Source organism: Schistocerca cancellata, chromosome 3 (assembly GCF_023864275.1).
Source record: "Schistocerca cancellata isolate TAMUIC-IGC-003103 chromosome 3, iqSchCanc2.1, whole genome shotgun sequence".
NCBI classification, from domain to species: domain Eukaryota; kingdom Metazoa; phylum Arthropoda; class Insecta; order Orthoptera; family Acrididae; genus Schistocerca; species Schistocerca cancellata.
Genome location: NC_064628.1, coordinates 389132448 through 389147951, shown reverse-complemented (window position 1 = coordinate 389147951; position 15504 = coordinate 389132448). Strand labels below are relative to the sequence as shown.

General features: G+C 42.9%; 1 protein-coding gene across 1 annotated transcript in view; it reads left to right on the top strand.

Moving 5' to 3' along the window:
* The first annotated feature begins 4625 nt into the window (after positions 1 to 4625).
* Positions 4626 to 15504, top strand: part of LOC126175106 (uncharacterized) — a 143628-nt gene continuing 132749 nt past the window's right edge. Inside the window, exon 1 of the mRNA XM_049921660.1 lies at positions 4626 to 4772. The gene's annotated coding sequence lies outside the window, so the exon portion shown is untranslated. The remainder of the gene's footprint in view (positions 4773 to 15504) is intronic.

Below are 15504 nucleotides of genomic sequence, written 5' to 3'. Positions count from 1 at the left end.
TTACGGTAAGGGAATAGCTAAAAAAACAAAACTGCCTCACCGAATAAGACTGTTTTTATGAAATGTGTAGAGTAAGAAAATATTTTATGATTTTATCTTTTGTTCAAATGATGTCTGAAAAAAATCAAGGAATGTGTATTGTAATTAATGAATGGTCCAATATCTTTGGTACACTGTACAGTCCTTGACTCAGAGGATCAATAAATAAATATATAAATACACTACTGGCCATTAAAATTGCTACACCAAGAAGTAATGCAGATGATAAACGGGAATTCATTGGGCAAATGTATTATACTAGAACTGACATGTGATTACATTTTCACGCAATTTGGGTACATAGATCCTGAGAAATCAGTACCCACAACAACCACCTCTGGCCGTAATAATGGCCTTAATGCGCCTGGGCATTGAGTCCAACAGAGCTTGGATGTCGTGTACAGGTACAGCTGCCCATGCAGCTTCAACACGATACCACAGTTCTTCAAGAGTAATGAGTGGTGTATTGTGACGAGCCAGTTGCTCGGCCACCATTGACCAGACGTTTTCAATTGGTGAGAGATCTGGAGAATGTGCTGGCCAGGGCAGCAGTCGAACATTTTCTGTATCCAGAAAGGCCCGTACAGGACCTGCAACATGCGGTTGTGCATTATCCTGCTGAAATGTAGGGTTTCGCAGGGATCGAATGAAGAGTAGTCACAGGTCGTAACACATCTGAAATGTAACGTCCACTGTTCAAAGTGCTGTCAATGCGAGCAAGTGGTGACCGAGACGTGTAACCAATGTCACCCCATACCATCACGCCAGGTGATACGCCAGTATGGCGATGACGAATACATGCTTCCAATGTGCGTTCACCGCGATGTCGCCAAACACGGATGCTACCATCATGATGCTGTAAACAGAACCTGGATTCATCCGAAAAATTGACGTTTTGCCATTCGTGCACGCAGGTTTGTAGCTGAGTACACCATCGTAGGTGCTCCTGTCCGTGATGCAGCGTCAAGGGTAGAAGCAGCCACGGTCTCCGAGCTGATAGTCCATGCTGCTGCAAACGTCGTCGAACTGTTCGTGCAGATGGTTGTTGTCTTGCAAACGTCCTCATCTGTTGACTCAGGGATCGAGACGTGGCTGCACGATCCGTTACAGCCATGCGGATAAGATGCCTGTCATCTCGACTGCTGGTGATACGAGGCCGTTGGGATCCAGCACGGCGTTCCGTATTACCCTCCTGAACCCACCGATTCCACATTCTGCTAACAGTCATTGCATGTCGACCAACGCGAGCAGCAATATCGCGATACGATAAACCGCAATCGCGATAGGCTGCAATCCGACCTTTATCAAAGTCGGAAACGCGATGGTACGCATTTCTCCTCCTTACACGATGCATCATAACAACATTTTACCAGGCAACGCCGGTCAACTGCTGTTTGTGTATGAGGAATCGGTTGGAAACTTTCCTCATGTCAGCATGTTGTAGGTGTCGCCACCGGCGCCAGCCTTGTGTGAATGCTCTGAAAAGCTAATCATTTGCATATCACAGCGTCATCTTCCTGTCGGTTAAATTTCGCGTCTGTAGCACGTCTTGTTCGTGGTGTAGCAATTTTAATGGCCAGTAGTGTAAAGAAATACATATGGAAACATTTGTATACGCATCTCTTGCATTCACTCTGCCAGATTTGCACCTGGTGGCCGAAACTGGAACTAATTTGTTTTGCAGCGTAAATCGGTTCCCCATCAACGCATTAGAATATTTATCAAGTTTCGCTGTCATTCGATAATAACAGTCCACACTGGACCTCAGTGACTAGTTGCAATTGAACTATAGCCACCTGGTATCTTTTTGAGTTGACCGGTTACAAACGTAAGTCGACAATACTGCAGTCCTGATAGCACTTTTTTTTTCGTTTCGTAAATTGCACGGTTTTACGTTTTTGAAAATTTAAAGCAAGACTTCAGTCTTTGGTGAGATGGCTCGCAAAACGCTCCTTCGATCGATTTTTATCATTGCTCGTCAGTCGGGGGCCAGACTTGATTAATAAAAGCTCAGCCTGAGAGAGCAACAGAGGTGCTCAGCAAATTCCAGTGGCATACACTACGAGAGAGCCGCGGTGGATTAAGGGCAAGTTCACTGCTAGGATCCGAGAGTGTATGCTCCAGCAAGAGTCGGACAGCATATTATTTACTCCTAAATTCATCTCTCGAAATGATCACGACGGGAAGATGGCAATTAAGAGCCCGTACTAGGGTTTTCTTTTGCCGACAATCATTCGTAGTTGAAACCAGATAGAGGATAAATGATACTGATATCAAAAATACCGTCGCCCCGGATCTACGATATTTCCGAACCGGGGTGCCCCCGACCCTCCCCTTTCCACCCCATTGTGCTTCTGAGATAGGACGACATAAAACTAAAAAAAAACGATTTTTCAAATGTATGATCATTTTGTAGCGAATGTATTTCTGAAGAGTTTGATATAGAAGTTAAAATGTCCTGCTCCCAGTCGGCCGGTTTGACATCATACCGCCGTAAAAAAAAAAAAAAAAAAAAAAAAAAAAAAAAAAAAAAAAAAAAGAGTTCTGGGCGGGATTATTTGTGACCGGGAGAATAAGAACTCTTCAGAAAATTTGCACTCTTTGTTGCCTAGTAGCTAATAACTTTCGCTTTTGTGTGATATAAAATTAAATGTAGGAAACATAAAACCAGAAACGAAAAGAGACAAGAAAAACAGTGCACATTTCATCAATCCTTAGGTCCCAGATTTTTTTTCTTTCTAATCTTGCTACAGCTTTCCTTTCTGCGAAAGAATCTATTACCTCACCAAAGTTCGTTAAACGTTTTGCTACATAAAAAATCAAAATGTTGTTGTCTAATACTGAAAAAGCTGTTAATACGAATGGTATCTAAGACTGGTGAGGTTTCTCGATTTCATTACGTCTATTATGACACTGTCTGCTAGATAAAACGACATAGGCCTTTCTAATACTGCAGCAATTGTAACATACGCCAAATAAGCGAGATTGTTTTGCCACAAATGGCCAATTTCATCTACCTCATTTAAACAAATAACACGACTGAATATAATTCCTGAAGTACCAATATCAAATGCCTATTAGGCCTACTACAAGTAAAAAGTTTTATGCTAGGAAATAATTTAATTTATGTGCTCCAGTTTCTCAAGCATGGGATCGAAAAGTAGAATTACGAAATTTTTATATAAATTTGGAATCGTCATTTTCTTCCACATAATGTTGACGCTTCTTCTCCTTCCTCGTTCTAACAAACAATCTTTTTATCGCTAATTCTGTAACTATCCCTGCCATTTTCAAAACTTATTCTCCGGTTAACTTCACTAACCCTGCCAGAGTCACCAGTATAGCTATTCCGCGGTTATTCTCCGGTTGGGCATTTTTACGTGTTCGTACAACGCGGTTTCTGCGCTATTCCGAGAACAGAACTTAGTGGCTGCTAACAGGGAACTGTACTACTGGCCCTTAGTAATGTAGCGCCCTGGCAAAAAATTTCTGTCAAAATTTCATTTTCTTGCATACACCAAGAAGATAATGTGTAAGCTTTCTTACATGTTGCCGGCCGTGGTGGCCGAGCGGTTCTAGGCGCTACAGTCTGTAGCCGCGCGACCGCTACGGTCGCAGGTTCGAATCCTACCTCGGGCATGGATGTGTGTGATGTCCTTAGGTTAGTTAGGTTTAAGTAGTTGTAAGTTCTAGGGGACTGATGACCTCAGAAGTTAAGTCCCATAGTGGTTCAAATGGTTCAAATGGCTCTGAGCACTATGGGACTCAACTGCTGTGGTCATAAGTCCCCTAGAACTTAGAACTACTTAAACCTAACTAACCTAAGGACATCACACACATCCATGCCCGAGGCAGGATTCGAACCTGCGACCGTAGCGGTCGTGCGGTTCCAGACTGTAGCGCCTTTAACCGCTCGGCCACTCCGGCCGGCAGTCCCATAGTGCGCAGAGCCATTCGAACCATCTTACATGTTATTCCTGTTGTCGTTTATTTCCACTCTAGTAGTATGAATCTATGGATTTCGCCAGTAATTATAACAACGCTTATCATTCGAACACCCAATCAACCACAGAAGCCAACAGCAGTTGGCATTCACCTGTTCGGGTTTATTTGGCTCAGCTCATAGCCCCGACCCTTTTTCTCTGCGTAAAAGTTTTTTTTATTTGTAGATGTGACGGGGATTCCCCTGGAAGAGACATCACGTACACTATGCCCGCATCCAAAAATCAACTTGTGATTCGTTCAGAAATCAACTTAGAATGTGTTCAAAAATTTGAAAAACCAACTGGGATGCGTGTCAAAATCATATGAATAATCGATAGAGCAACGTGCGCAGGTTACTAGGCGCTTTGTGAAACAAGGTTTTTCTCTTCAAGAATATGAATTTGGTGGCCCTAGAAATGGCAGCGCGGGGCAGATACCCCGGTTTGTCCCCCCTCCCCCCTCGCCATCAGAGAGCCGGGTTTGTTGCGTGCGGGACCAGTTCAGACAACTGTGGACATACGATATCACGCAAACATTTTAGCAGTACAACTTCGCAGCCAGTGTGTTGGCGCAGTCTGAATACGGCTGCTGATCTGCACGCTGGGGCGAGGTTGCGCGCTCATGTTGCGAGGTTGGCAAGCCTGAGTCGCGACCTGCTGTCGTTCTGCTCTTCAGTTGCGCAGAAGCATCTCAAGAGGAAGGTGTGTGATTGCGTGTGGACAACTGCTGCATCCCAACGGCCGCTCGTTGTAAGTTTACATCCCACGCCTTGTTATCAGTGTTTGAGGATGGTATACCATTTTGATAAAAAAGAGTATGTTGCCATTATCTCTGTTGGTTAACGTGTGCGTTACTATGCATTTTGTACTGTCGTTTCCTCTCCTGCTGAGTATAATCGTGTATTAGTGATCTTGAATAATAGCTTCTGGTCACGTATGGAGAAACAGTGATTACTCATGCGTTGTGTACTTGCGAATCGAGTAACATTCAACAGAAAGTGGATAAATTGTTGCACTGCAAAGACTTATATTATTGTAGCAGTGTGCTCAAGTCTCTCATCAAACAGTTTCTATTTTTATTAAACACGTTTCTAATATTAATTCGAAGTACTGGATACATTGTAAAAGTGATTGCTGGTCCAGTAGCGTGGGACCACAAACCTGTTTCTTGTCAGCAATTCAATTTTAACCTCATCTTAGAGCATTTACTGCCGTAATTGACTCCGCAGTTATCAAGTCGGAGAGGCTGCTACATATAAAATTATTCAATTTGTTGTACAGTAGGTTATGTTGTTATCAATGGCACGCAAGATCCGAGCCAGCGTCTAGTATGACAGCGGACAGGAGCTGCACCCAAGTAAGGTCTGACGAAAGGGAAAGTGGGAGTCAGAGTAACGGCGGGCTGGCCTTGGACACGCTACGTCATCAACATGGACGCCGCCCAGAACTCGATGCTCAATTTGCATCAGCTGGCCCAGCAGTCTGCAGAGACCGAATTTGTGCTGCAGAGTCTCCGTGATTTCTAACCGCTAATCGCTGCTCTCCGCGGACGCTACAATGAGTCCTTTTGCCACCGTTGCCTGCTTCTGTTCACGTTACTCTTTAGTTTCTTACGCGGTAGCTAATAGAGCGCGACCAGAGAATTTCTATTGTTTGTGAAAGGGAGCCACAGAGACCTCACTCAGGCAAGCGGAGAAATGGACATCGAAATCTGGAGTACCATCATATCGAAATGACCATTCGGTATGAAGTTCGAAAGATGTAACGTCAAAGTCTGCTTCCTAATTTTTGTCTACGAAATGTCAGACATGAACAAAATTTCAGATCGAATGTGTGTGATGGACATTACTACATAATTCGAGAAGACAACGAGTACCTGCTGAAACAATTCCCGAGTAAGATGTGCAGGTCTTCTGTGTCTGACGTCTATGGCGAAATGTTTGCTTGGGTTTTGGTTTCTTATATTAAGCACTAAAGTGACACATACGTTCAACCTGTCATTCGTTTCGTATCTGAACTTTATGGACAGAAATTTAGGAGCACATTTGATCGTAGAAAATACATGTGCTAAAGTGGTTTTTGCGGTCTGGTGATGATATTCTAGATCGAAACTGCTATGACAAGGGATTTGCTTGGCAGTACTTTACTATGTGAAACTCCTACAATACAGCTGTGGAGAACCACCAATACCGAAAATATTTCATATGTATCATTGTCGTTATTTACCCTTTACCTTTGTGCTCCTTTGTTCTGTAATTTTCCGTAATCTACCTTTTCCTCCTTACTCAACAAAACTACTGTAAACGTCAGTAAAATTTTTCTGCGTTTGTGACCGCATTGCCAATGACTAAAACTACCGACGTTTCGGTCACTGTTGCAAGTGACCTTCTTCAGGATGTTTGTGGAATAAACAAAAACACCCTGAAGAAGGTCATTTGCAATAATGATCGAAACGTCGTTAGTTTTACATATTGACAATGCGATCACAAATCGTGAAAAATTTTATTGACTGTGACAATGGCTGCAGAAGTCTACGTTTATATTGTTAATATATCTGTTCTCGGCTTGCATTTGTAGCTGCACATGTTCTTTAAGCGCACGTGCACAGACTGGATGGGCGCCGCGTTGTCGGCTTCGACTATAGAGGTCTGCCGTTGTTCCCTTGACACGATTCATTAAGTGAAGGACGGAGCCCGGTATGCCAGAGGGGCTGTTATTATGCAGATGCAGCGTGCTGGCGGTGTCTTCGTGTTCGTTTCTTTTTAACGCCAAGCAGGGCGTGTCGCGCGCGCGTGGGCATCCCATCCCGTACAGCCAGCTGACGGGAAAGCTCTGAGTTACTTGCTCAACCGTGCGTTTAAATCTCCCACTAAAAAATCATGCTCGAAAATCGTGCGCACACTGTCACGGAAACCCCAACGAAATGTTTACTGTCACACAGTCCTGTTCCAAGAAGCCTATTACAAGGAAATCAGCGTCTGCAGTACTTCAGAAAATCTAAGGAAAGTACATCCGTATAATACCTTAACAGATTTGTGACTAGATCGAAGTTTTCCAGAGGGGCACGACGCAGCACGTTATCCTCTACCTAGAGTCAACAGTGATCTCATACTAATATTTGTTAACATCGGGGACGAGGGAGGGGGGAACGGATGCCCCTACTAAGATTTCCTTTAATCAGACTGGAATCAATATGATCTTGTTGCGCGCAGCGAACATTGAATATAGAAAATGATCGACGCTTTATTACACAGATCTAGATTTCAGCTGTTACAGAGACATCTTCAGTGCTAAAAATGACAACACAGGAGAATCAGGAACAAATATAAGATAGTTGACAACAAGTGCAAACATAAACACCACATAGTTACATACAGTATAACAACAGGTGACATTAGTCCAAAGTGGCACGTAGTCAAAAATATTGGCGGTGTAGTGCGTACAGGAGTCATCATGAACTGAAGCCATTGCTTACGTGGTTGAACAGGAAGAAAATGTGACGTCATAGCCTTGAGGTTCCCTGTACTGGAGTACTGGTGAGCTGTTAAGTAATAGTAAAACTATGTAATTTTAATTTTTCAATTAAACTGCAAATAATGGTTAAACCACGGAAAGCAAATCACATGTGTGGAGCCATAAGTACAGCAAACGGCAATATGTGTAGCACGGTATGTCATGTATTTTTGCGTTACAAACTGGTGGAAGAGGATTCATTTAGAACTCCATACGACACGGAAAGTACAGTGTTAACATAATGTACCAAAATAATTAAAATTTCAAGAAATGCAAATAGTACAGTAAAACGTGGAGCGCCCTCTCTGGGCATAGACTGCAATCGTACAACTCGTGAAATTACATTAGCGCCATCTCTGGACTTACAGTATAAATATGTGGAGTAAAGCAACATTACAATGTCGAAAGGTATGAAGCTAACCAGTGTCGTATAATGACCAAATAAGTAAAGTGAAGGAATGAAAATAGTACAATCAAAATAGTGTGCCTCTTTGGGCATAAACTAAAACCATACATTAAAAGTTCATTAGCGCCGTCTCTGGGCTTGCAGAACGAATTTTTTAAATTATATAGCTTTACTATTATTTAACGATTCACTGGCACCTCGATAGACGGCACTACATTGCTTTTTTTCCTGTTGAACCACATAAGCAAGGGCTTTAGTTCATGTTAGACCCCTGTACGCTCTAAACCATCAATATTTTTTACTGCGTGGCACTTAGGACTAATGTCACCTGTTGTTTCATGATATGTGTCTTTGTGGTGCTTACGTTTACATTTACGATACGTTGTCAGCTACATATGTTCCTGATTCTCCTGTTACGCACTTTTTAGCACTAGAGATGTCTGTGTAATAGTTGAAATACAGATGTGCTGTAATGAAGCGACCGATTTCGCGATCAAATTTGCTGTACTTTTCTGTATTGTGAGCATTCATTTAGTTTACGCATCCATTTAGTTTATAAAAATTAAATAATTTATAACTGCAGGATCTGGACTTTTATAACCTAAAATACGTGGAAAATGATCATTACAATCTGAAAATACCAATAAAATGGACGTAAAAATGATATATAAGACAAATGGGAAATGAGCTATAAACTGAACTAGAGCAATGGAAATCTTTATAGGAGACTGGAACTGAAATTACAAAAAGGATAATTAATTAAAAATGGCTGCGTTTGTCTTTAGTAAATTTCGTTCTTTGAAGATGTACGAAAACTGTCGTCTATGAAAGCATGGCAGAAACAGTAGTGAAATTGTGAAGTGGAAATTGTGAAACGTGCATGCAAATCCTCGGTTGTACAGGACAGCTAAATACCGTTCGGTCAGAGCACAGATGGAAGCGTTGCCAGTGTCTCTACTAAACAGGTATGGAGCTGCACAGCATTAGGACAGTCGTGCCCCAAAAATAAGATTTAGCTCCTAAGAAGATACAATAAAACAAAGGTCGTCACTGTTTACCCTTATCCCGTTACTAGCAGACATACCACATCCTGCATAGCACACACTTAGGGTCAATCCCCCCCCCCACACACACACACTTTCCCAACAGAAGGAGCTCACTGCAGCACCTGCAACAAATGTAAACAAAGGGTTACACAAAATCGCCACTGAGGATGCTTCAATAAGGAACATAAAGTGTCTTGCGAAGAAATCAGGAGCACTTAATCTATTCACTGCAAAATATCGTGGTAAACTGTTCTAAAAACATCAAAGTTAGCCACTATTGAACGACAGGAACTACACAAAGTGATTACAATTCATGGCATAGCTCTAATGTGAAAACTAGTGCAAAATTGCAAATGATTCTCTGTGTCAATATACCACTTGCGCAGCGCAAGATCAGCAGAAACGTTAACAAGATATCGCCGAGTCAGGTACGGATATGTCGTGAACAAGAAGAAACTTATATTTTGCTTAAGTTTATCAAAATTTTAAATTACCAAGAGAAAATGAAGGAGAAGTAAAAAAAAAAAAAACTAATCTAACTCGATGGGTATCAGTTACGTACTGCCGGTTAACGCCATAAATTTCAAACCGTGTGCTCGCTTTCGGGATTCATTGATAGTTCATAACCCGTACAGTGGAGATGCTTCTTGATATGAATCATGTCGAAGGAAATAATACGTATAATGTGCATACACAGGAACTGATATATTAGATTTAATTAGCATGCCATAATTTCTTATTATGTAGCTCTCAAGGTACATAAGTAATGTATCTAATACAATGACGGTGTTTTTCGGTAGGTGTAGTTTGTTTGTAGATGAACATTTTATATTGCTGTACAGCTATTGAAAACATATGTTCTTGAACAATGGATAACATTTTGGAGCAAATTACGTGCTTATAAAGCTTTGTGTAGAAGATCCATACACTTACTATTGATTGTGTGAGATGACTGCTGTAATACTTGTAAATTAAAAGCGGCGATTTCACTTTGTTTACCGACAACAAACTCATCAGTTGCCTATTACGGTGCGTTTTATCATTGAATAGGTTCATACTCAGTTAAAAATCATCCACAGATATATTGTTGACGCCGAGGAACGCACGGCTACTTAATAAAATTTTCATGTTCAGATAACACTAGTCGTCGTCAGCTGCAGTCAGAATTGGAAAAGGGCAGAACTTAACAAATTATATTACGTTACCCCATTGTTCTCCGCATAAAAGCTTGAAACAAAGCCAATAATTGAATCGAAATCGGTTGTCTGAATGTAAGTAGAACATAATTAGGAACTGGAGTGTTCGATTTGAATAAACACACAGACAACATTTGCGAAGAACTATGATGCTTGGAGTAGATGCAACTGAACATTCTCTGGCGAGCAAATTAGTATTCATTTTATGTCGTAGGATGCACAGACACACACACACTTCCTAAATCTCCACTCAATGTGAAATGAAAATCTGTTTTCCCATCAGTTTTAATTCTGTATATGTCTGAGCAGAACATTCACATCCCTACACCTACGAACTACACATCGAACCAAGTACCCTGACAGAGGGGAAACTGAATCAGATGCTCACTTCACTAAAAATTAAAGGCAGACATCAATCGGTTCAACTTCTGTTCGGAACATGACAAAACTTTGTTTGGCATGGTTGTGTGGAAGAAGTAGCGCATTTCCTTCCTTTGAACAATAGATTGAATACTTCGTAAATGAAAAGAAAACCTCAAATTACTCGCGCAACACCAATCAGGACATAACTCTACTTTTAATATGTATCTAAATCATAACTTTAAGTGAAAATCCCATTACCTCCAAGAAATTTCCAAAGGTTTTTCCGTACAACGAAATCGAGACGTTTGGATGCGTAGTGTGATGCTTACCCACATGGCCACGAAGTCGGCAACTCTTTCGTCCAGTAATTATGAAAAACAGTCATGTACATAGGAGGTTGTCCAATAAATAATGCCCAAATTTTTTTTACAATCGTTAATATATATATAAAAGTCTCTTCAGGTGCTTCAAATTTGATGTTTCTTCTACGCGTATGCGAAAATTCGAAAAATTACGACACAAGGCAGAGCCTTACACCTAAACCTGCAGATGCCAGACACTCAGATCGGTACCAAACGTTGTGCGTAGGACGCATCCGTGTAAGTCTCTCGTGGGGAAGTTGGTAGAGCCTGAGGCCGTCGTGCGAAATGTCCAGCGTTCAAATCACACTCACGATAATTTGTTTCAACTGTTTGCGCGTGAAACTGTTATATGGGAGAATGTTTTCCTGACATGCAAAAGGACTTGTCGGAGTTTGTAGCAATGTTCTTTTGGGAGCCCGCTTAGACTTCGTTAGTTGAAAGAACGAAACCTATAGAGTACATCTGTATATTTGAGTGTGGTGTTCTGTCGGACATGTGCGACAGAACAGTACGCTTGTAGTTTCACAGAATAAACTTAAACAATCGGAACAGCAGAATAAAAAAGCAACTGTGCCACACGTGCGGAAGTATTAATAGTCTCATATAACACTTTCATGCATAATACAGTAATAAAAAAATTGTCATCATGGGGTATGAACCTATGACCCTTGGTACGGCGATCTAATGCTCTACCGACTTCTCCACCGAAGCTATACGCTGACGTACTCACAGCGATGGTCTATCGTTCTGCTGGACGACAGCACACAGCACGAACTAAATCGGTGTCTTGGTTGATACTCTATCGACATACAACGTTTGGTGCCGATCTGAGAGTCTGACATGTGGAAGTTTGGGTGTTAGTGATCCATGAGAATGGCGTCTACTCGAGACAATCGTAATCAACAACGTGCCGTAATCGAATTGTTGGACGCGGAAAAAGAGACAGTGGTGAACACATTTGTGTGCAGTGTATGGTAATGAGGCAGGTGATAGGAGCACCGTTGGGCGGTGAGTCAAGAGAGGTAGAAGTGTCAGGAGGCGCAGAAACTGAGCTTCATGATCTGCCGCGTTCGGGACGTCCTATCACAGCCACCGTTCCCAATATTTTGAATCGCCCAGATGCCATTATTGTCGCAGGCCGGTGCATCACTGCTCGACAATTGGTACTGTAGCTATCGGTGAGCATTGATGTGTGCGTGCAATGGCTGAGACCCCTCAGTATTTAAGATGGGCTCAGAACGTGTTCCGCGAATGATCACTACATGCCACAAGATTGAAAGGAAAGCCATTTCATCTGAAGTGCCGCAGCAATTCTAGGCCAATGAAGATGTGTTTCTGTTACAGATCGTTACAGATGAACAAACCTGGGTGCATCACTTTGAGCTGGAAACAAAAAGTAGTCACTGGAATGGCACTACTCGGAATCATCACAGAAGCAAGCAAAGGACCAACCCTTTCCAACCGGTACCCGAATCCGCCCCGTGGGATATCCCAGGCAACAATGGCATACGACATTTACATTGATATCAGGTGGATATCATAGCAGCCAATGGACTTTGTGCAGTGGTAACACCTGTTCCCGTCAGACTGCTGAAGTTAAGCGCTGTCGGGCTTGGCTAGCACTTGGATGGGTGACCGTCCGGTCTTCCGAGCACTGTTGCCAAGCGGGGTGTACTCAGCCCTTGTGAGGCAGATTGAAGAGCTACTTGATTGAGAAGTAGCGGCACCCGTCACGAAAATTGACAATCGACCGGGAGAGCGATGTGCTGACCACATGCCCCTCCATATCCACATCCAGTGACGCCTACGGTCTGAGGATGACACAGCGGTCGGTCGGTACCGATAGGGTCTTCCGAGGCCTGTCGGACGGAGTTTAGATTTTTTGGGATATCGTAGGAAGTTGCGCGATGCTTTTGCGGACGATGGTGTTGTAACATAGTCAAGTCGTAACGCCAGAGTGTAGCGATATGGAGAAATACCTGCATAATGAAAGGACGGTCACCCATCCAAGTGCTAGCCAAGCCCGACAGCGCTTAACTTCAGCAGTCTGACGGGAACAGGTGTTACCGCTGCACAAAACCCATTGGCTGCTATGATATCCACCTGATATAAATGTAAATGTCGTATGGCATTGTTACCTGGGATATCCCATGGTGTTTTCTTCCTCTGTGAACATTGGTCCTTTACCTTCTTTTGTGATGATTCCGGGTGATGCCATTCCAGTGACTAACTTTTTGTTTCCGGCTCAAAGTGATGCACCCAGATTTGTTCATCTGTAACGATCTGTGACAGAAACACATATCTGTTGGCCTAAAATTGCTGCGGCACTTCAGATGAAATGGCTTTCCTTTCAGTCTTGTGGCATGTAGTGATCATTCGCACTGCACTGGTTAGCAGCTAATCATCAACTCACATAATTGGAACCAGTGCACATAAACAGGCGGAAATACACCTTACTGTTCTATTACGCAACTAGCAATAAGTCACTAGAAACATGTCATAAAATGTCAAGTAATAACTATCTGGAACGATTTAATGCGGAACGACCGCTTAACACTAATTTTCGGAAAAGCCGGTGTGTGGCTAACGTAAGATTCGTTGAGTGAAGTCACTCTCAAAACACTTGTTCGACCGATTCTTGAGTACTGCTCATCAGTGACCCTTAGCGTGTTGGACTAATTGAAGAAATAGAGAAGATCCAGCGATGAGCGCCGCGTTTCCTCATGGGATTGTTTAGTAAGCACGAGAGTTTTACGGAGATTTGAGATCGAAGTTTCTCACGACAACAGCCGTGTATAAAAACTTTCAAGGTTTACTTGCCGACGAAATCGTCCAGCGTCTTCAGTTAGGGACAACTGACTACCATGGCTGTTGTGATGTCCCCTAGACGGCTTGTGATTGATTGGCTTAAGTCATCGTTACATCGTGCTGAGAAGAGACAGAGAAATGCGACGAACTGTTTACGTTCTTTCAAGAGCGTTGGCCCCGGCAGAATGACGTAGTGATGATGTAGGCTGTGTGTGGGTAGGGTCGATATGTGTGCGGCTTTTTACGGTCGTGTTCTGACAAATACATTGAAGCGCCAAGGAAACAGGTATAGGCATGCGCATTCAAATACATAGATATGCAAACAGGCAGAATACGGCCCTGCGGTCGGCAACGGCTGTATAAGACAGCACATGCCTAGCACAGTTGTTATATCGGATACTACTGCTACAATGGCAAATTATCAAGATTTAAGTGTGTTAGAACGTGGTGCTATAGTCGGCGCACGAGCGATGGGACACAGCATCTCCGAGGTAGCGATGAAGTGGGTATTTTCACGTTCGAACATTTCACGAGCATATCCAGAATATCAGGACTCTGGTAAAACGTCATATCTCCGGCATCGCTGCGGTTGGAAAAAGATCCTGCAAGAACGGAACCAACGACGACTGAAGAGAATCGTCACCGTCACAGAAGTGACAGCTTCCGCAGATTGCTGCAAATTTCAATGCTGGGCCATCAACAAGTGTTAGCATACGAAGCATTGAACGAAACATAACCGATAGCATACGAAGCATTGAACGAAACATAACCGATATACGCTTACGTAGCCGTAGACCCACTCGTGTACCCTTGATGACTGCACGACACAAAGCTTTACGTCTCACATGGTCGGACGAGTCTCGATTCAGATTGTATAGAGCGGATGGACGTGTACGGGTATGGGGACAGCCTCATGTATCCATGGAACCCGCATGTCAGCAGGGGACTGTTGAAGCTGGTGGAGGCTCTGTAATGGTGCGGGGCGTGTGCAGTTGGAGTCATACGGGACCCCTGATACGTCTAGATACGACTCTGACAGGTGACACGTACATAAGCATCCTGTCTGATCAGCCGCATCCATTCATGTCCACTGTGCACTCCGACGCACTTGGGCAATTCCAGCAGGACAATGCGACACCCCACACGTCCCGAGTTGCTACGGAGTAGCTCCAGGAACACTCTTCTGAGTTCAAACACTACAGCGATTCACCAGACTCCCCAGACATGTACATTGTTGAGCATATCTGGTATGCCTTGCAACGTGCTGTTCAGAAGAGATCTCCCCCCCTCGTACTCTTACAGATTTATGCACAACCCTGCAGGATTCGTGGTGTCAGTTCCTTCCAGCACTACTTCAGACATTAGCCGAGTCCATCCCAGATAGTGTTGCGGCACGTCTGCATGGCTCTTCAGTGTAGTAATCACACAAATAACTGAAAATAAGTGGCTCCCGTTTGAAGCTCGTAAAAATAATCCACAGACGAAACACCTGCTACTGGTAAAAATGTTAAGTTAGTTGACAGTAAATTCTTTGATCAGTGGCAAAATTTCACGAAATTCATGGAACAAAAAGAAAAAAAAGAAAGAAAAGTGCCTTCAAAAATTTCTTGGCTAGTGGAAAGTGGACAAGTTATTTTAAATCACAGTATAATGAAGAATTTTATTGGGAATTGTTGAAATTGGCAGAGTATTACTTTGCAGTTCTAGGCCATAATGCCAATGTCGAAGGTACGAGGGCAGTTCAATAAGTAATGCAACACATTTTTTTCTCGGCCAATTTTGGTTGAA